The sequence below is a fragment of the Hyla sarda genome, chromosome 8 (genome assembly GCF_029499605.1).
Source record: "Hyla sarda isolate aHylSar1 chromosome 8, aHylSar1.hap1, whole genome shotgun sequence".
Taxonomy (NCBI): Eukaryota; Metazoa; Chordata; class Amphibia; order Anura; family Hylidae; genus Hyla; species Hyla sarda.
The window spans coordinates 18,733,512-18,755,882 of record NC_079196.1 but is presented as its reverse complement, the minus strand read 5'-3'; the positions used below and the strand labels follow the sequence as shown (position 1 = coordinate 18,755,882).

At 45.1% G+C, this 22,371-nt stretch overlaps 1 protein-coding gene and 1 long non-coding RNA gene across 2 annotated transcripts in view; both read left to right on the top strand.

Moving 5' to 3' along the window:
• The window catches only part of SPEG (striated muscle enriched protein kinase), a 374,397-nt gene that overhangs the window by 56,771 nt on the left and 295,255 nt on the right, over positions 1-22,371 (top strand). The gene's annotated exons all lie outside the window — the stretch shown is intronic.
• LOC130285531 (uncharacterized) lies at positions 12,800-17,719 on the top strand. The gene is made up of 3 exons (XR_008847362.1): positions 12,800-12,827; positions 16,099-16,182; positions 17,607-17,719. It is a non-coding gene; the product is annotated as an uncharacterized LOC130285531 (long non-coding RNA).

The window sequence follows — 22,371 nt, the reverse complement described above, 5'->3', positions numbered from 1 at the left end:
ATAGATAGATAGATATGAGACAGATAGATATGAGATAGATAGATAGATATGAGATAGATGGATAGGAGATAGATAGATAGATATGAAATAGATAGATATGAGATAGATATGAGATAGATAGATATAAGATAGATAGATACATAGATAGATATGAGATAGATAGATAGATATGAGATAGATAGATATGAGATAGATAGATTGATATGAGATAGATATGAGATAGCTATGAGATAGATAGATAGATATGAGATAGATAGATATGAGATAGATATGAGAGACATAGATATGAAATAGATAGATAGATATGAGATAGATAGATAGATATGAGATAGATATGAGATAGATATGAAATAGATAGATAGATATGAGATAGATAGATAGATAGATATGAGATAGATAGATAGATATGAGATAGATATGAAATAGATATGAGATAGATAGATATGAGATAGATATGAGATAGATAGATAGATAGATATGAGATAGATAGATATGAGATAGATAGATATGAGATAGATAGATAGATACATATGAGATAGATAGATATGAGATAGATAGATAGATATGAGATAGATAGATATGAGATAGATAGATATGAGATAGATATGAAATAGATATGAGATAGATAGATATAGTGGGTTAAGGGCTCTTTTTTTTATTTTTATTTTTTTTGCTTGTTGCCCATGGACCCATTTCCTAAAAGCCCAGCTGCTTAGATAACAGATTGGATACAATACGACCCCATGAAGCAGCAGGTTCGGTCAGTAAAATGTCATCCTCCATTGCTGGTGAAGGGTCCGGGGCACATGATGTTCTATCTTTGTCCACTGAGTTTGCATAATGTTCCATGATGTAAAAGTTGGGTAAGTTCTGTATTGGGGCCATGACCTGTCCTATAGATTTACATGATGAAGACTTATGTAAACACGTCCGTAATATCTCTCGATGGGTTCAGGGGTGTGAGGTTTGTTTCTTTAGTCGTGTACAGGGAACAACTCACATAACTCAGTCAAGATGTCTAGTTCACCAAAGGTTACTGATATGGTCCTTTACCCAAAAGGAGGAATTGTATAGAGAAGCTCAACATAGATGGGAAAGAGGACTACTTGCAAATCAATACAGCGGCAGCCATGTCCCACCATTGCTTCTGTGGTACGAGCGCTCGGCCGAGGAAAGCGCTAACTTCATGTCTACGCCAGGAGCCGGGCCCTTCTAGCATAGACCACTGTAGATTTCAAGATACAGTGGAAACCAATGGATGCATATCAGTCTATGGATGGCTTGAGCTTTGAGTGCACTTTAGCTACTGATCATTAGAATTTGGCTAAACATGTTTCGAGCGGCCTGCCCCCTTCTTCAAGCCCCTGGATATGAATGTCATCCATGATTTGGTATAATACCTGGACTGGAACCCTTAAACCTATATCAGCGCATATAAGGGTATTACAGAAGACAAAGTTTGGACAGTACCTTAAAGGGGTTATCCAGGAAAAAAACTTTTTTTTATATATCAACTGGCTCCAGAAAGTTAAACAGATTTGTAAATGACTTCTATTAAACAATCTTAATCCTTTCAGTACTTATGAGCTTCTGAAGTTAAGGTTGTTCTTTTCTGTCTAAGTGCTCTCTGCTGACATCTCTGCTTGTCTCGGGAACCGCCCAGTTTAGAAAAGGGTTGCTATGGGATTTGCTTCTAAACTGGGCGGTTCCCAAGACAGGTGTCATCAGAGAGCACTTAGACAGAAAAGAACAACCTTAACTTCAGAAGCTCATAAGTACTAAAAGGATAAAGATTTTTTTAAAGAAATAATTTACAAATCTGTTTAACTTTCTGGAGCCAGTTGATATATATATATATATATTTAAAAAAAAGGTTTTTCCTGGATAACCCCTTTAATAGTTGAACACAATGGAGATGATATATAAAACGTGATACATTGAATGGGTGTGTGACAATGGGCGACCCTTGTGGAGATAAAATAAAGAGGATAAAATAAAAAATGGAAAGGTCAAATTGAGATGGAGGCATATGTCTTAGAAACGTGTTTGAGAAAATAGTCGTATCCTGAATGAGACTGTCTAGATGACTTTATTGGGTGGGACTGATGTCACACTGGTAAAGGAACCTAGTTGAGCATTGGTCGTACAGAGGGGGGAGGGGGGGGGGGGGTTGACCATACATTTACCCAATATTCTAGGTCAGTGTTTTTTAAACAGTGTGTCTCCAGCTGTTGCATCTTTTCCATGTTCACAAGCAAAATCTGTGCAAAAAAATTCATGTGCACAGTGCAGCAGAATCCTACTGAAAGCAATGGGACTCTGCTGCACTGTGCACATGGTGAAATTGTCTGTGTCGGGAACATCGGCCGCGGAAATCCTTATTCCGTCCGCCGCCAAAAGCATTGACATGTCAATTCTTTCAGCGGAATCTGTTCGGCAATTCATTGCCATCTATGAAGACAGCGCTTTCCGAGTGGTCATATCGCTGGCCAACCTCCGCCAACGTTCCCGAGTTTTCTGGGTGGATATTCTGCTAAAATTCCGCCATGTGAACATGACCTTATATCCGTGTTTCCTTCGGCTGTCCGGGCATGCTGGAAGTTGTAGTTTTGCAACAACTGGAGGCACCCTGGTTGGGAAAATCTGCCTTACACTCACCATGAGGCTATCCTTAGGGCTAGCTAGCACTTAGGAGAACAAATCCTCTTGTGTTTTTTCAAACAGCGTGTCTCCAGCTGTTGCAAAACTACAACTCACAGCAAGTCGGAGACAAACTGTTTAGAAAACACTGTTCTAGGTTTTGTCATCAATGTATCTATACCAGGGCACCAGGCCTGAACCTAGTCTGGGGATGACTATGGATCCTCCCAGGCTGCCATAAACAAATTGGCATAACTGGGAGCAAACTAGGTGCCCATGGCGGTACTGGTCAATCGAATATAAAGGTCTCCTCTGAAGTTAAAATATTTATGGACCAGAATGAAATATATGCAAACTGTGAAACGGACACAAAAAAAAAGCAGCGTGAACCCGGCCTTCTGGACTTCCGGCCTGCTGCACTGTGCACATTAATTTTTCTACCAACTTACAATGGCCTCAACATACAATAGTTTCAACATACAATGGTCTTTTCTGGACAATTGTAACTTGAAAACCAGACTCAGCATACAATGTACAGACAGTCCAGATTTGTGAAACGTGTCAATGGCTGGAAGATCTGACCAATCAGAATGGGCATTCACTGGTAAAACCCCTGTATTACTGAAGTGTATGCAATGAATTCCTGTCTGGTAGCGCCCCCTACGGTGCAGGTAGGTATTACATGTTCTGTACTCTTTACCTGCATTACCGAAGTGTATGCACTGACTAGTGTCTGGTAGCGCCCCCTACAGTACAGGTAGATATTACATGTTCTGTACTCTTTACCTGTATTACTGAAGTGTATGCACTGACTGGTGTCTGGTAGCGCCCCCTACTGTACAGGGAGGTACTACATGTTCTGTACTCTTTACCTGTATTACTGAAGTGTATGCATTGACTGGTGTCTGATAGCACCCCCTACAGTACAGGGAGGTATTACATGTTCTGTACTACTCTTTACCTGTATTACTGAAGTGTATGCACTGACTGGTGTATGGTAGCGTCCCCTACAGTACAGGGAGGTATTACATGTTCTGTACTCTTTACCTGTATTACTGAAGTGTATGTACTGACTGGTGTCTGGTAGCGCCCCCTACAGTGCAGGTAGGTATTACATGTTCTGTACTCTTTACCTGCATTACCGAAGTGTATGCACTGACTGGTGTCTGGTAGCGCCCCCTACAGTACAGGGAGGTATTACATGTTCTGTACTCTTTACCTGTATTACTGAAGTGCACGCACTGACTGGTGTCTGGTAGCACCCCCTACAGTACAGGGAGGTATTACATGTTCTGTACTACAATTTACCTGTATTACTGAAGTGTATGCACTGACTGGTGTCTGGTAGCGCCAGCTACAGTACATTGAGGTATTACATGTTCTGTACTACTCTTTACCTGTATTACTGAAGTGTATGAACTTACTGGTGTCTGGTAGCGCCCCCTACATTACAGGGAGGAATTACATGTTCTGTACTCTTTACCTGTATTACTGAAGTGCATGCACTGACTGGTGTCTGGTAGCGCCCCCTACAGTACAAGGAGGTATTACATGTTCTGTACTCTTTACCTGTATTACTGAAGTGTATGCACTGACTGGTGTCTTGTAGCACCCCCTACAGTACAGGGAGGTATTACATGTTCTGTACTCTTTACCTGTATTACTGAAGTGTATGCACTGACTGGTGTCTAGTAGCGCCCCCTACAGTACAGGGAGGTGTTACATGTTCTGTACTCTTTACCTGTATTACTGAAGTGTATGCACTGACTGGTGTTTGGTAGCGCCCACTACAGTACAGGGAGGTATTACATGTTCTATATACTCTTTACCTGTATTACTGAAGTGTATGCACTGACTGGTGTCTGGTAGCGCCCCCTACAGTACAGGGAGGTATTTCATGTTCTGTACTCTTTACCTGTATTACTGAAGTGTATGCACTGACTGGTGTCTAGTAGCGCCTCCTACAGTACAGGGAGGTATTACATGTTCTGTACTCTTTACCTGTATTACTGAAGTGTATGCACTGACTGGTGTCTGGTAGCGCCCCCTACAGTACAGGGAGGTATTACATGTTCTGTACTCTTTACCTGTATTACTGAAGTGTATGCACTGACTGGTGTCTGGTAGCGCCCCCTACAGTACAGGGAGGTATTACATGTTCTATATACTCTTTACCTGTATTACTGAAGTGTATGCACTGACTGGTGTCTGGTAGCGCCCCCTACAGTACAGGGAGGTATTTCATGTTCTGTACTCTTTACCTGTATTACTGAAGTGTATGCACCTACTGGTGTCTGGTAGCTCCTCCTACAGTACAGGGAGGTATTACATGTTCTGTACTCTTTACCTGTACCAGGGTTAGCTGCTCCTTTGGACACCAGGTGAGGGCGGTTCCATGTTACTTTTTTAGGACACGGTGTTCTGTACAGGACCCTGAAGAAGCTCCTTTCCTCTACATAGACAGTGATTACAGCTCCCAGCAGATCTTTCTTACTTTTATATGTAAGGATTTGCTTTATCTATATTAGTTATCTACTTATTTTTCTTTAATCCTCACCTTTTCCTATTTTTGGATGACATTTTTGGGCTTCAGAACCAATTACCAGGTCTCCATAGAGTTATGGTCTCAACATACAATGGTTTCAACATACAATGGTCATCCTGGAACCAATTAATATTGTAACTTGAGGTACCACTGTACTGTGAGAGGTTAGAGAGCCATATATGGATACAATTGGATGGCCTGGAGGGCTGAATGGGTGCTTCTGTATTTCGGGTATGCAGTAAAAGATGCAGACTGTATCCAAAATGACCTGTTGTTCTTTGGTGTGTAAAATACCTTTTGCGCTGTGTTTTGTGCAATATGTGAAGTGTGTTTTGTCTTCAGTCTTGAAAATCTAGGTGCTCTATAGGGTACAGCGCGTCTTTAATCTCCCTATGCTGATACCTCCTTGGTGATCCCCAACCTGTATCTCTCCTGTTGTTGCAAAACTACAACTCTCAGCATGCTGGGAGTTGTAGTTTTGCAACAGCTGGAGAGACACAGGTTGGGGTACACAGCCTTACATCTTACCGCCAGTGTAGATATGTGCTATCTAGTGCCGTCGTCCTAGGCGTTTGAGTGGTAGAATAGAGAAACGGTCATGTGCTCAACTAGACGTGTTGCTCTTCAGGCACCATAATACCCATAAATCAAGAAGAATTCCTCTCCAGGTTAGAAAACAAAAGCAGACGAGCGTCCAATGTGCAATGGTTCCCAAATAGATAGCAAAATCCACAGGTAGGACAAAACCCACCAGCTTTAGTTGTGCAATGATTGAGGCACAACGCTCCGAAAATTCAATGGACACTAACGTCCTGCAGTGACCCCCCCCCCGACCTACGATGGCCCCGACATACAATAATTTCAAGATACAATGGTCTCTCAGAGGCAGCATCAACACACGATGCTTTTGCATGTCGGGGCCATCGCATAAACGGCTATCCGGCAGCGCAGACTGCTTCAGCTGCCACCGGATAGCCGTTTACGGTGCCCCGTGTGGTCCGCTGATGATCACTCACCTGTCCTCGCGCGTCCTCTTCGGGATCCCCTGCATCGTCGGCGCTCTCTATCGTCGTCATCACGTCGCTGCGCACGCCGTCCCGTTATCCAATAGGAGCGGCGTGCGTAGTGACGTAATGGCGGCGATGGAGAGTGCGGATGCCGGGGAAGCAGAGGCCTTGCCGGAGCGTTGGGGACACCCCGGGGGCGCGGCGACAGCGATGGAAGGCGACATTCAGGGCAGTGGTGACGGTCCGGAGCGGCGGGGGACACGTGAGTACAACTTCCTCTAACAGTGGTCTTCAACCAGGGTGCCTCCAGCTGTTGCAAAACTACAACTCCCAGCATGTGTCCTGAATGAATCTGTATGACCAATCAAACTATTGCTTATACGAGTCCCCTAGGGCAGTGTTTCCCAACCAGGGTGCCTCCAGCTGTTGCAAAACTACAACTCCCAGCATGTGTCCTGCATTGATTTGTATGAGCAATCAAATGATTGCTCATACGAGTCCCCTGGGGCAGTGTTTCCCAACCAGGGTGGTTCCAGCTATTGCAAAACTACAACTCCCAACATGTGTCCTGAATGAATCTGTATGACCAATCAAACGATTGCTTATATGAGTCCCCTAGGGCAGTGTTTCCCAACTAGGGTGCCTTCAGCTGTTGCAAAACTACAACTCCCAGCATGCCCGGACAGCCAACGGCTGTCCGGGCATGCTGGGAGTTGTAGTTTTGCAACATCTGGAGCTCCGCAAGTTTGTCCGGGCATGCTGGGAGTTGTAGTTTTGCAACATCTGGAGGTCCGCAAGTTGGAGACCACTGATATAGGAGATCCTGGGTTGCTGGCCTGCAGTGGTCCGACAGGTATCATATACAGTAGCAAGGAACCCGTATTGCAAGGGTAAACTAAAAAGAAAAGAAGATGGCAGTGCCATCTTTTTTCCTCTTTAGTTAACTATTCATAACCCTCTTGCAGTGTTGCCACCCATTTGTTTGGCAGCCGGTTCATCTGTTTGCCAGGTTGAAGGGGCACATATTCTATATACAGTATTGGGACGCCATTAATCCGAATTACGCCCTGGGTTCGCCTTGCCACCCTCATACGTCTTGGTTGTCATCATTTCAGATCGTGTCATCAACTAGCCGTCACCCACCAGATGAAACCGGGTACAGATTAACCAGACGCGGCGGCGGCAGCGCCATAGCAGAACAGAACATTTAGTCCGGAAACCGTTCCTTCCCTTGTCTAACAATATGTCCTCAGCAGCCGTCATGTTATGAAGCCGGGCGCTGTAGATAGAGGGCACGGAGGCCAGGCAGGTAGCCAAGGCACGACTTCCCTGGCGGGTTTCGTGTCTGCCGCACTGGACTACAAGCCATGATCTTTATTTAGCTCTTGTGTTTATTCCCCTGAGGAGGTCGACAGAGATGCCTCCACCAAAACATGGTGGATTTAGGAGCAACCTTGCTCATCTGCCAGCTGCCGCCTATGATCACCTTGGGGATTCCTGGTCACCATCTGTCCACACCAGGACCTTGGTTTCCATCATTTGTCCTTGACCATGGCCGGGTTATTATCCATTAGTCTTCACACCATGGAAATATAAAGAAAAAACGTAATAGAATCCGTCATTGTATAAACGTATTCTTCTTCCAACGTTGTATAAAAGGGCTACTGCTGTAAAGAAACTGAATTTTCCAAACCATGTGTCTCCAGCAATTGCAAAAAAACAACTCCCAGCATGCCCGTGCTGGGAGTTGTAGTTTTGCAACAGCTGGAACCACCCTGGTTGGGAAACACTGCCCCAGGGGACTTGTATGAGCAATCGTTTGATTGCTCATACAAATCAATGCAGGACACATGCTGGGAGTTGTAGTTTTGCAACAGCTGGAGGCAGCCTGGTTGGGAATCACTGCCCTAGGGGACTCGTATAAGCAATCGTTTGATTGCTCATACAGATTAATTCAGGAAACATGCTGGGAATTGTAGTTTTGCAACAGCTGGAGGCACCCTGGTTGGGAAACACTGCCCTTGGAGACTCGTATGAGCAATCGTTTGATTGCTCATACAGATTAATTCAGGAAACATGCTGGGAATTGTAGTTTTGCAACAGCTGGAGGCACCCTGGTTGGGAAACACTGCCCTTGGAGACTCGTATGAGCAATCGTTTGATTGCTCATACAGATTAATTCAGGAAACATGCTGGGAATTGTAGTTTTGCAACAGCTGGAACCACCCTGGTTGGGAAACACTGCCCCAGGGGACTCGTATGAGCAATCGTTTGATTGCTCATACAAATCAATGCAGGAAACATGCTGGGAGTTGTAGTTTTGCAACAGCTGGAGGCAGCCTGGTTGGGAAACACTGCCCTAGGGGACTCGTATAAGCAATCATTTGATTGCTCATACAGATTAATTCAGGACACATGCTGGGAGTTGTAGTTTTGCAACAGCTGGAGGCAGCCTGGTTGGGAAACACTGCCCTAGGGGACTCGTATAAGCAATCGTTTGATTGCTCATACAGATTAATTCAGGAAACATGCTGGGAATTGTAGTTTTGCAACAGCTGGAGGCACCCTGGTTGGGAAACACTGCCCTTGGAGACTCGTATGAGCAATCGTTTGATTGCTCATACAGATTAATTCAGGACACATGCTGGGAGTTGTAGTTTTGCAACACCTGGAGGCACCCTGGTAGGGAAATACTGCCCGAGGGGACTCGTATGAGCAATCGTTTGATTGCTCATACAGATTAATTCAGGACACATGCTGGGAGTTGTAGTTTTGCAACAGCTGAAGGCATCTCCTGGTTGGGAAACACTGCCCTAGGGGACTTGTATGAGCAATCGTTTGATTGCTCATACAGATCAATGCAGGACACATGCTGGGAGTTGTAGCTTTGCAACAGCTGGAGGCACCCTGGTTGGGAAACACTGCCCTAGGAGACTCGTATGAGCAATCGTTTGATTGCTCATACAGATTGATTCAGGACACATGCTGGGAGATGTAGTTTTGCAACAGCTGGAGGCGCCCTGGTTGGGAAACACTGCCCTAGGAGACTCGTATGAGCAATCGTTTGATTGCTCATACAGATTGATTCAGGACACATGCTGGGAGATGTAGTTTTGCAACAGCTGGAGGCACACTGTTTGGAAAACACTGATCAAAAATATATATTGTCAGAAGCCTGGATATCTCCACACCTCAGTATGATTCCTGCTATCCACATGAAGAGAAAATGAGAACGTTTCCAACTCACAGTAAATATAAAATGTATTAGAATATTTGTTAAAAAGCTGGAAAAAAATCTCTAGTTTAATACATACAAACATTCTAATTATGCGTCGACGCATTTCGAATCTGTGGTAAAATTGTTGACAATTTGAAGCGCGTTGGAATTTAAATATTTTATGGATTTAACTGGATATATATATAATTTTTTTTCTAGTTAACAATATTCTGATATTTTTGGGGGATTTTATATTCACTGGAGGCTGGATATGTTATCTTTTTCTCTTCATGTAAATACCAGGAATCGTCCCGAGGTGCGGAGTTATCCATGTGTCTAAGGGAGAGTTCACACTACGTAATTCCTGCAGAATTAACATCAGTGATGGTAACTTTAACATCAGTGTTATTGGGCTTTCCATGAGATCCGTTCACACAGAGCAATTTCAGCATCCGACAATTCTGCCGCTGAGATTGATCTGCGCAAAAAATGAACATGTTGATCCTTTGAGCGGAATTCGGTGATCTCTGCATAGGGGTCAATGGAGACTAGCAGAGAGTCAGCTAGATTTACGCAGTGTATATATATATATATATATATATATATATATATATATATATATATATGATTGGTTTGGTCTACTGGCTGTGAGCTGACTTCCTCCGCCGTGTCTTTACTTCTGAGGATCAATACATTGGAGGTAGATCAGTGTTTTCCAAACAGTGAGTCTCCAGCTGTTGCAAAGCTACAACTCCCAGCATGACTATGGCAGTGTTTCCCAACCATTGTGGTTGTGGGGAGCTGTAGTTTTACAACAGTTGGAGCCCTGTTGGGAAAGAAAGCCATAGTCATGATGGGAGTTGTAGATTGGCAACAGTTTGGAGGCATCACTGTGTATTATTCCTGTACTGTGACATCACTGGGTGTATTATTCCTGTACTGTGACATCACTGGGTGTATTATTCCTGTACTGTGACATCACTGTGTGTATTATTCCTGTACTGTGACATCACTGTGTGTATTATTCCTGTACTGTGACATCACTGTGTGTATTATTCCTGTACTGTGACATCACTGTGTGTATTATTCCTGTACTGTGACATCACTGTGTGTATTATCCCTGTACTGTGACATCACTGTGTATATTATCCCTGTACTGTGACATCACTGTGTATTATTCCTGTACTGTGATGTCACAGTACAGGGATAATACACACAGTGATGTCACAGTACAGGGATAATACACAGTGATGTCACAGTACAGAGATAATACACAGTGATGTCACTGTACAGAGATAATACACATAGTGATGTCACAGTACAGGAATAATACACAGTGATGTCACAGTACAAGGATAATACACAGTGATGTCACAGTACAAGGATAATACACAGTGATGTCACAGTACAAGGATAATACACAGTGATGTCACAGTACAGGGATAATATACAGTGATGTCACAGTACAGGGACAATACACACAGTGATGTCACAGTACAGGGATAATACACACAGTGATGTCACAGTACAGGGATAATACACACAGTGATGTCACAGTACAGGGATAATACACAGTGATTTCACAGTACAGGCATAATACACACAGTGATGTCACAGTACAGGGATAATACACACAGTGATGTCACAGTACAGGGATAATACACAGTGATGTCACAGTACAGGGATAATACACATTGATGTCATAGTACAGGGATAATACACATTGATGTCATAGTACAGGGATAATACACAGTGATGTCACAGTACAGGGATAATACACAGTGATGTCACAGTACAGGGATAATACACACAGTGATGTCACAGTACAGGGATAATACACACAGTGATGTCACAGTACAGGGATAATACACACAGTGATGTCACAGTACAGGGATAATACACAGTGATGTCACAGTACAGGGATAATACACAGTGATGTCACAGTACAAGGATAATACACAGTGATGTCACTGTACAGGGATAATACACAGTGATGTCACTGTACAGGGATAATACACAGTGATGTCATGGATTGATGGATCTGTGTGGTCAGTATCCGGCAGTGATGACCCGGCTCTCAGCTCTGTTGTGTATTATGGCTTCTCTCCCTTATACTGTAGAATTCACCATGACAGATTTTTTCTCACTGTTTCTTGCCCTCTGATTCACCCATCTACTCACCGTCCGTCACCTCATCCATCCGGGTTATTTCTGATACATCTCTGTTCACTGGAGAGATCAAGTGTTCATGTATCATACCTGTAATGCTCCAATGGGTGTGGACCCGCTGTGCCACTTACCGGTTTGGCTTCGGGACATAATTGTGAGAAGAGTCTAAGTATCTCCCTGGCCTTCACCGTTTATCCCGCTCCGGGTGCAGAAGCTGGTCTTAGCTGCAGGGAGATACCAGGTCACTACACAAGAGTGGTCCCGGTGGTTTCTAGCAGGCTGGAATATCCTAAAAGGGGTACTCCACTGGCCAGCATTTAGAAGTAAATATTTCAAATGCTGTTTTCACCCTGACGGGGTCAGTCTTGCCGCTCCTGACATCACAGCCATGCCCTCTCAATGAAAGTCTATGGGGGGGGGGGGGGGGGGGGGTGACGGCCATCATGAGGGGTAAGGCCGACGCCGGCAGAATGAAAACAGCATTCAAAACATTTACTTCTGAACGCTGGCCAGTGGAGTACCACTTTAATGAAAAGGACCTGTGTTTGCAGGCGCGTGGGGCTGGCTGAGGCTGGGTGGAGTAGCACAGCAGCAGGGCCTGTAGAAGATGATCAGGAAGATGGTGTAGCAGGGAATAGCAGAGCTGAGTAGCACAGGTGCTGGTGGTGTTTTTAGCTCAATAGCAGGTAAGGGTGTAGTCTAGCAGTCCGAGGTCTGTACCAGGAGAGACAGGAAAGTACCAGGGGTCAGGCGAGAAACAGAGTCAAAAACAGGCAGAAGTCTGGAACACGGAGCCAGCAGATAAGCAGCAAACCGTTGGCTATGAAAAAACACAATATTGCTCAGGCACGGAAGGCAGGGCGGAGTGTCCTTAAATAGGTACTGCTGATCAGGGATTGGAGAGGCGGGCACGAACCCTTAAAGAGACAGGCTTCGTTGGACCCCTACAAGGTGCAGCAGAGACAGATGCTGAATGAGTCCGTGCGGGAGCCACATTTCGAAGCCTGCAACGAGGAGGGAGAGCTGTGCTTTTTGGCCAAGGTAGGCAGAAGAAAATGGTTCACGATGGCAGTCGCCAACAGCCATCGCTACAATAACACTGTAATGTTCAATGCACCTAAAAATAGCACCCATTATAGATACATAAAGTGTATACTTATACTGATGGATATATGATGGTACAACCACAGACTCTCAACACGTTTCTTCCCATCTAGGTTCATCAGGAGAGAGATAAGATGTTAAGAGGGTAAGGCTCACACCTCGGCGTCCCCCTGCATGGAAATCCCATCTCGAGTGGCGGCGGTTCCAATTTGGAATACGCGCCATTATATGCCACTGAGATCGGGTAACTCCACCCTGATAATAATAAAAGGTATAGCACAATTGGCCAAGTCGCCCGTCGGTAATGTGATCTACATACCCATTGGTGACTCCGTAAGTGCATGTGATTACTGCGGATGTTACTTCCACCAATTAGGGTTGCCACCCTGCCGGTATTTTACCGGCACAGCCGGTATTTTCATCTACATTCCGGGCTGTGCCGGTAAATTTGGATGAAAAATACCGGCCATGCAATGGCCGGTATTTTTTATTCACTGACGGGGGCGGACGGAGCAGCATCCCCAGAAGAGCACTGCTTTCATGACCGGCCGTACAATGCCCAGGTCTGACACCAGCAGCCTGTGACAGGGAGAGCTCCGTGCGATGACAGGAAGAGACTGTACAGTGCTGGAGAGGGGGGCGTGACCTCCTGTCTCCTCTCTCCCCTCCCCCGCCTTCTCTCTGCCCCGTGCAGTCTTACAACCCTCCATAGGCAGAGCAGGGAGGGGAGAAGAGGAGAGGCCATGTATCCTGTCTCCATCTGCTGCACAGGGCGGGTGAGTGTCTGTGTATATATATATATGTGTGTGTGTGTGTGTGTGTGTGTGTATATAAATGTGTCTGTGTGTATATATGTGTCTGTGTGTACTGTGTATATATGTGTCTGTGTGTATATATGTGTCTGTGTGTATATATGTGTCTGTGTTTATATGTGTCTGTATATATGTGTCTGTGTCTCTATGTGTCTGTGTATATATGTGTGTGTGTGTGTGTGTGTGTGTGTAGGGGGGGTAAACTGCCTAATCTGGGGGACAACTATGCTGCCTAATATGGGGGACAACTATGCTGCCTGATCTGGGGGACAACTATGCTCCTAATCTGGGGGACAACTATGTTGCCTAATCTGGGGGACAACTATGCTGCCTGATCTGGGGGACAACTATGCTCCTAATCTGGGGGACAACTATGCTGCCTAATCTGGGGGACAACTATGCTGCCTAATCTGGGGGACAACTATGCTGCCTAATCTGGGGGACAACTATGCTGCCTAATCTGGGGGACAACTATGCTGCCTAATCTGGGGGACAACTATGCTGCCTAATCTGGGGGACAACTATGCTGCCTAATCTGGGGGGCAACTATGCTGCCTAATCTGGGGGGCAACTATGCTGCCTAATCTGGGGGACAACTGGGGTACAACTATGCTCCTAATCTGGGGGACAACTGGGGTACAACTATGCTCCTAATCTGGGGGACAACTGGGGTACAACTATGCTCCTAATCTGGGGGACAACTGGGGTACAACTATGCTCCTAATCTGGGGGACAACTATGCTCCTAATCTGGGGGACAACTATGCTGCCTAATCTGGGGGACAACTATGCTGCCTAATCTGGGGGACAACTATGCTGCCTAATCTGGGGGACAACTATGCTGCCTAATCTGGGGGACAACTATGCTGCCTAATCTGGGGGACAACTATGCTGCCTAATCTGGGGGACAACTATGCTCCTAATCTGGGGGACAACTATGCTCCTAATCTGGGGGACAACTATGCTCCTAATCTGGGGGACAACTATGCTCCTAATCTGGGGGACAACTATGCTGCCTAATCTGGGGGACAACTATGCTGCCTAATCTGGGGGACAACTATGCTCCTAATCTGGGGGACAACTATGCTGCCTAATCTGGGGGACAACTATGCTCCTAATCTGGGGGACAACTATGCTCCTAATCTGGGGGACAACTATGCTCCTAATCTGGGGGACAACTATGCTCCTAATCTGGGGGACAACTATGCTGCCTAATCTGGGGTACAACTATGCTGCCTAATCTGGGGTACAACTATGCTCCTAATCTGGGGGACAACTGGGGTACAACTATGCTCCTAATCTGGGGGACAACTGGGGTACAACTATGCTCCTAATCTGGGGGACAACTGGGGTACAACTATGCTTCTAATCTGGGGGACAACTGGGGTACAACTATGCTCCTAATCTGGGGGACAACTGGGGTACAACTATGCTCCTAATCTGGGGGACAACTGGGGTACAACTATGCTCCTAATCTGGGGTACAACTATGCTCCTAATCTGGGGGACAACTGGGGTACAACTATGCTCCTAATCTGGGGGACAACTGGGGTACAACTATGCTCCTAATCTGGGGGACAACTGGGGTACAACTATGCTCCTAATCTGGGGGACAACTGGGGTACAACTATGCTCCTAATCTGGGGGACAACTGGGGGACAACTATGCTCCTAATCTGGGGGACAACTATGCTCCTAATCTGGGGGACAACTATGCTGCCTAATCTGGGGGACAACTATGCTGCCTGATCTGAGGGACAACTATGCTGCCTGATCTGGGGGACAACTACCCGACCCTCCACGATATTTTTAGTTTCTCATGTGGCCCCATGGGATAAATAATTGCCCCCCCCATTCCTCCTCCACCCCGGACATTCCTTAACCTGGAGCCGCCCGGGGAAAGGAGAAAGTGAAGACAAGAGACTGGTGAGACCTCTCTGCAAAATTGTGTATTTAATGCAGTGTTTCCCAACCAGGGTGCCTCCAGCTGTTGCAAAACTATTACTCCCAGCATGCCCAGACAGCCTTTGGCTGTCCGGGCATGCTGGGAGTTGTAGTTTTGCAATAGCTGGAGGCACACTGGTTGGGAAACACTGATTTAATGTGTGAAACTATCTGCTGCGCTCTGTATCTAATCCTGTCATGTGCGATACTGTCTGCTGAGCCTGTGTATCTAATCCTGTCATGTGTGATACTGTGAGCTGAGCCTGTATATCCAAATCTGTCATGTGGGATACTATCTGCTGAGCCTGTGTATCTAAATCTGTCATGTGTGATACTGTCTGCTGAGCCTGTGTATCTAAATCTGTCATGTGTGATACTGTCTGCTGAGCCTGTGTATCTAATCCTGTCATGTGGGATACTGTCTGCTGAGCCTGTGCATCTAAATCTGTCATGTGTGATACTGTCTGCTGAGCCTGTGTATCTAATCCTGTTATGTGTGATACTGTCTGCTGAGCCTGTATATCTAATCCTGTCATGTGTGATACTGTCTGCTGAGCCTGTGTATCTAATCCTGTTATGTGTGATACTGTCTGCTGAGCCTGTGCATCTAAATCTGTCATGTGTGATATTGTCTGATTAGCCTGTTTATCTGATGTTGCGCAGGGGGACGTCACTCGTCATCAGAGAGAGCCAGCATTGCTGTCGCGCACCACCACTACCGCTGCCGCTGGCATAAATAGGGTTTTGGTAGGTATTCTCTAAATGTTAATTTTTTTGTGCGATATAGGAAAACTCCCCCCGCATATATATTGTATCCCTCCAATCCCCTATGCCATTTTTAAACCCCCCTCCCATCCCCCATGCCATTTCTTAAACCCCTGATCCCTCAGCCCCTGTGCAATCTGGCCCCTCCCCTTTTGTAGCTCCACCCCCACATAGCCACACCCATGACCGGTATTTTTCTGAGGGAAAGGTGGCAACCCTACCACCAATATGCAGGCCCGATTGAAGGCAAGATGCTGCGCATGCATAAGGCGCATATAGTAATATGCCGATCAAGTATAGAACTGCGCACGTGCACCTCCGATAGTGCGCATGCGCCATGCTAATGACGCAATGCGCATCAGTGCGCATAGATATAAATGGCGGGATGCGCCTACATCCAAAGTACTGCGCAGGCGCAGCATCACTACACATCATGGGCTGTGTTATACAGGATGTGCTTCATGCGCCAGAAGTGAGAAATAGTTTGCTTATTTGGACAAACTATTGTTGGAATATACTTGTAACATTGTCATAAGTAGAACAGGGTCATATATGGCTTGTAAATGTTCAATGCACAGAATGATAGATAGCTAGGTATGAGATAGATAGGTAGATATAAAATAGATAAGACATTAATAGAGACACAGATTGGAGAAGAAATCATCTGTTCCTATCGGTTCCACTTTCTGTATATATGTATTAATAATGGGAGACCTACAGACCTACAGTTTATGTTATATGAAGTTTATAGTGTGATAGAATATACAATGGGCTGTATACAATATATAGTATTTTAATGATGTTGCCTTCATTGCTGTAACTTTTCCTGTGGTGGCTAATAAGGGTTGCGTGTGTAGTGTTTTGACAGTAAGTTTTGACTGAAATAGAGTACGTGACTCCAGGGCAGTGTTAACCTCCACACTCCAAGGATAAGCAGCTTCGTGGGCCAAGCGCTGGGGCAATAAAGACCATAGATGCAGGGTAACGAAAACTACTTTTTACTGAATGTTCTTGTAGGCAGATGTTAAAGTCCATGCAGTATAACAGCACACTTTGGTAGTGCAATAAATGGGTAAAATTGCATAGGATGCCACTGTGGTGGCCCAGTACAGGAGTTGCACCCCGGTACCCTTGCTGTCCTGTCAGGCAGCCTCCCTACAGTGTCCCCTGGGCCCCCTTGCACCTGTTCCCCTATTCATTTGTATGTGTGTTATCTCCTGTAATATACCTGTAATGTGTTATAGCTTTAAGAATAGTTGACATGTGATTAACCTGATGTCATGTGATTGTAACCCAGGAGGTGTTGGTGACCATGTGACCTAAGGGTAACCTATGGGACCCCTCCTTGTCTCCCCATATAAGCTCTAGGAGAAACTAGTTCTCTCTCTTGTGCTCTTTCTGCTTAGCTGAGGAACAGTGAGGTGAAGTCCTAGGTGAGTGTCTGGAGTCCGGAGGAGGCCTAAAAGTCAGTCAAGCAGCCACGGATTCTCAAGTCCATTGCTCCACAGGTCAAGTCAAAGCCTGGTAAGCTACAGAAGGGGTGAAGTCAGTCATAGTCTGTCATAGTCAAGTCAGTCCAAGTCATCCTGTTTCAAGTCAACATGGCCTGCACCCAAATTGTCCAAGTCCACTATAAGTCCCAGCAAGCCCTAAGGTCTCTGAAGTTACTGGTCACCTCCGTGGGCCTAGCCAAGCTGTATAGACTGTTACATCTGTCAGACTCAGTAAAGCTGCCATTGGTGTCAGAGTCATTATTTGCCCCCGTGCCTAGCCCAGGATCCAGCGGCATTCCTGCGGGTGGTGTAGAGGATAAACTACGCCCTGACATCACAAACACAAGGGGTTAATGTCATCTTCCCCTAGGGTAATTCCATCTGCCCTGCATCACACCCTCACCACATCACTTTAAATCGCTGGGCTCTCTGGGACTTGTAGATATGGTACAGCTGAAATGACTTAACTTACTTGACTGGACTTAACACTGACTTGAGAGACAACTAACACCGACTTGGGGTACTCTATTCTACATCCACAGAATTTCTTACCCCTAGGGACGAATATGGGACTTTCGGACCGGTGCTGCCGGAGGTTTTCTACTCTTGACTCCTTGACTTGCACTATGAGACCCTTTCGGCGCTATCGCAACTTCTCCCCACAACTTGAACTTTGACAGAGTTGACCTGGATGGCGGGATGCAAGCTGTTTGGCGTAGCTGCTTAGCACTTGACTTCTCCTCAGACTTGGATGCTGTACAGACTCTCCTCTCTCCTCCTTGCCCAAAACCAGAGTTAGAACTCCTCTCCTCCTCACACACCAGAATAATCCTGTCCCCTTGGGAGGTATGGGACAGGTATACTGCAGAGATCCTGACATTGGGGGGAGATTTATCAAAACCTGCGCAGAGGAAAAGTTGCCCAATTGCCCATAGCAACCAATCAGATCGCTTCTTTCATTTATAAAGAGGCCTCTGTAAAATAAAAGAAGCCATCTGATTGGTTGCTATGGGCAACTTTTGCTTTGCACAGCACAGTCTCCCCCATTGTGCTAACTGGACTCACACTGACTGACTCCTCCCTGTCTACACAGACCAGGGGGCTTAGGCTGGACTCTAATTGGCCACAGTGATCACATGACACTTTGCAACCTTTCCCGTAAAGGCACAGTACATTTTACACAGGATAAACTGCATAAATTGGTATAAAACATTGTGTCGTGTCCCGGTACAGAATGTGGTTCTGTACAGTTCCTAAAGTCCCCTTAGGTAGAGTCCCTTAAGTCCACAGGGCTCTCCTGCAGGGTCCCCCTAGGTCATTATTATGGTTTCTATTGTACATTAATTCTGTATTTGCAAAGGTTATTTAAACTGTATAGGACCTTCCTAAGGTCATGGGATATGTGATCACCTGATACCCAGAGATCTAGAGGCACAGGTAACCACAGGCAACCAGTTACTAATGGGTTTTAGTCCAGCCCCTTTAGTCTGCACAGTTGCATCAAAACCCTGCTTTAGACTCTCATTTACTATATACCGTTTCTGGGTTGGTTGTTGGCGGTGCCCTACACCAAACAACCACATCCTGGCGTCACGAACACTAGGGGTTAACATCTTGCCCCAGGGGTTAATACCACCTGGCCCCACCACCTACACCGCTACACCCTGTGGTCCCACCATGCACCGTGGGTCACCACAATTGAATAATAAATACATTATTAAATAACTTTTTTCCTAGAGCTTTGAGCCAAAATAGACACCTGAGACAACATCTACCCGACAGGGCAGCCAGTGTAACATGTTCCGTACTAGGACACCACATTTCTGTACAACCGTAATCTCTGAATTGGTTGAGGAACTTAAGAATCCGGGGATCAGGGCCCTGAACACACATATCCCTCCTCACGGAAGGTCCAGGATCAGCTCAGAATTGATTTCTTATCCAAGAACAAAGTCAGAATCAATTCTATTGTATAAACAGAATAAATCTCTTTTAACAAAGTAAGAAAACTCTCCTGAAAACTCTCATCATTTCACGAGAGAATAAAAAAGAAATTCAACAGATTACTTCATTGGGGCTGAGCTGTGATACCGGCCCTGGAGCCTGTGTAAATAAATCTATGAGCCTGTGTGAGCAGCAGCTCTGACACAAGAGCAATGGCCTCTATATTCTCATAATAGACAGGGGGTACCAAGGGCGAGACCCCCAGGATCAAACATTGATGGCCTATCCAATATACACAGTGATGTCACAGGACAGGGATAATACACACAGTGATGTCACAGTACAGGGGTAATACACACAGTGATGTCACAGTACAGGGATAATACACACAGTGATGTCACAGTACAGGGATAATACACACAGTGATGTCACAGTACAGGGATAATACACACAGTGATGTCACAGTACAGGGATAATACACACAGTGATGTCACAGTACAGGGATAATACACCGTGATGTCACAGTACAGAGATAATATACACAGTGATGTCACAGTACAGGGATAATACACAGTGATGTCACAGTGATGTCACAGTACAGGGATAATACACAGTGATGTCACAGTACAGGGATAATACACAGTGATGTCACAGGACAGGGATAATACACAGTGATATCACAGTACAGGGATAATACACACAGTGATGTCACAGTACAGGGATAATACACACAGTGATGTCACAGTACAGGGATAATACACACAGTGATGTCACAGTACAGGGATAATACACAGTGATGTCACAGTACAGAGATAATATACACAGTGATGTCACAGTACAGGGATAATACACAGTGATGTCACAGTGATGTCACAGTACAGGGATAATACACAGTGATGTCACAGTACAGGGATAATACACAGTGATGTCACAGGACAGGGATAATACACAGTGATATCACAGTACAGGGATAATACACACAGTGATGTCACAGTACAGGGATAATACACACAGTGATGTCACAGTACAGGGATAATACACACAGTGATGTCACAGTACAGGGATAATACACACAGCGATGTCACAGTACAGGAATAATACACACAGTGATGTCACAGTACAGGGATAATACACAGTGATGTCACAGTACAGGGATAATACACACAGTGATGTCACAGTACAGGGATAATACACACAGTGATGTCACAGTACAGGGATAATACACAGTGATGTCACAGTACAGGGATAATACACACAGTGATGTCACAGTACAGGGATAATACACAGTGATGTCACAGTACAGGGATAATACGCACAGTGATGTCACAGTAGAGGGATAATACACAGTGATGTCACAGTACAGAGATAATACACACAGTGATGTCACAGTACAGGGATAATACACACAGTATTATCGGAAGGTCCAGGATCAGCTCAGAATTGATTTCTTATCCAAGAACAAAGTCAGAATCAATTCTATTGTATAAACAGAATAAATCTCTTTTAACAAAGTAAGAAAACTCTCCTGAAAACTCTCATCATTTCACGAGAGAATAAAAAAGAAATTCAACAGATTACTTCATTGGGGCTGAGCTGTGATACCGGCCCTGGAGCCTGTGTAAATAAATCTATGAGCCTGTGTGAGCAGCAGCTCTGACACAAGAGCAATGGCCTCTATATTCTCATAATAGACAGGGGGTACCAAGGGCGAGACCCCCAGGATCAAACATTGATGGCCTATCCAATATACACAGTGATGTCACAGGACAGGGATAATACACACAGTGATGTCACAGTACAGGGGTAATACACACAGTGATGTCACAGTACAGGGATAATACACACAGTGATGTCACAGTACAGGGATAATACACACAGTGATGTCACAGTACAGGGATAATACACACAGCGATGTCACAGTACAGGAATAATACACACAGTGATGTCACAGTACAGGGATAATACACAGTGATGTCACAGTACAGAGATAATATACACAGTGATGTCACAGTACAGGGATAATACACAGTGATGTCACAGTGATGTCACAGTACAGGGATAATACACAGTGATGTCACAGTACAGGGATAATACACAGTGATGTCACAGGACAGGGATAATACACAGTGATATCACAGTACAGGGATAATACACACAGTGATGTCACAGTACAGGGATAATACACACAGTGATGTCACAGTACAGGGATAATACACACAGTGATGTCACAGTACAGGGATAATACACAGTGATGTCACAGTACAGAGATAATATACACAGTGATGTCACAGTACAGGGATAATACACAGTGATGTCACAGTGATGTCACAGTACAGGGATAATACACAGTGATGTCACAGTACAGGGATAATACACAGTGATGTCACAGGACAGGGATAATACACAGTGATATCACAGTACAGGGATAATACACACAGTGATGTCACAGTACAGGGATAATACACACAGTGATGTCACAGTACAGGGATAATACACACAGTGATGTCACAGTACAGGGATAATACACACAGCGATGTCACAGTACAGGAATAATACACACAGTGATGTCACAGTACAGGGATAATACACAGTGATGTCACAGTACAGGGATAATACACACAGTGATGTCACAGTACAGGGATAATACACAGTGATGTCACAGTACAGGGATAATACACAGTGATGTCACAGTACAGGGATAATACACACAGTGATGTCACAGTACAGGGATAAT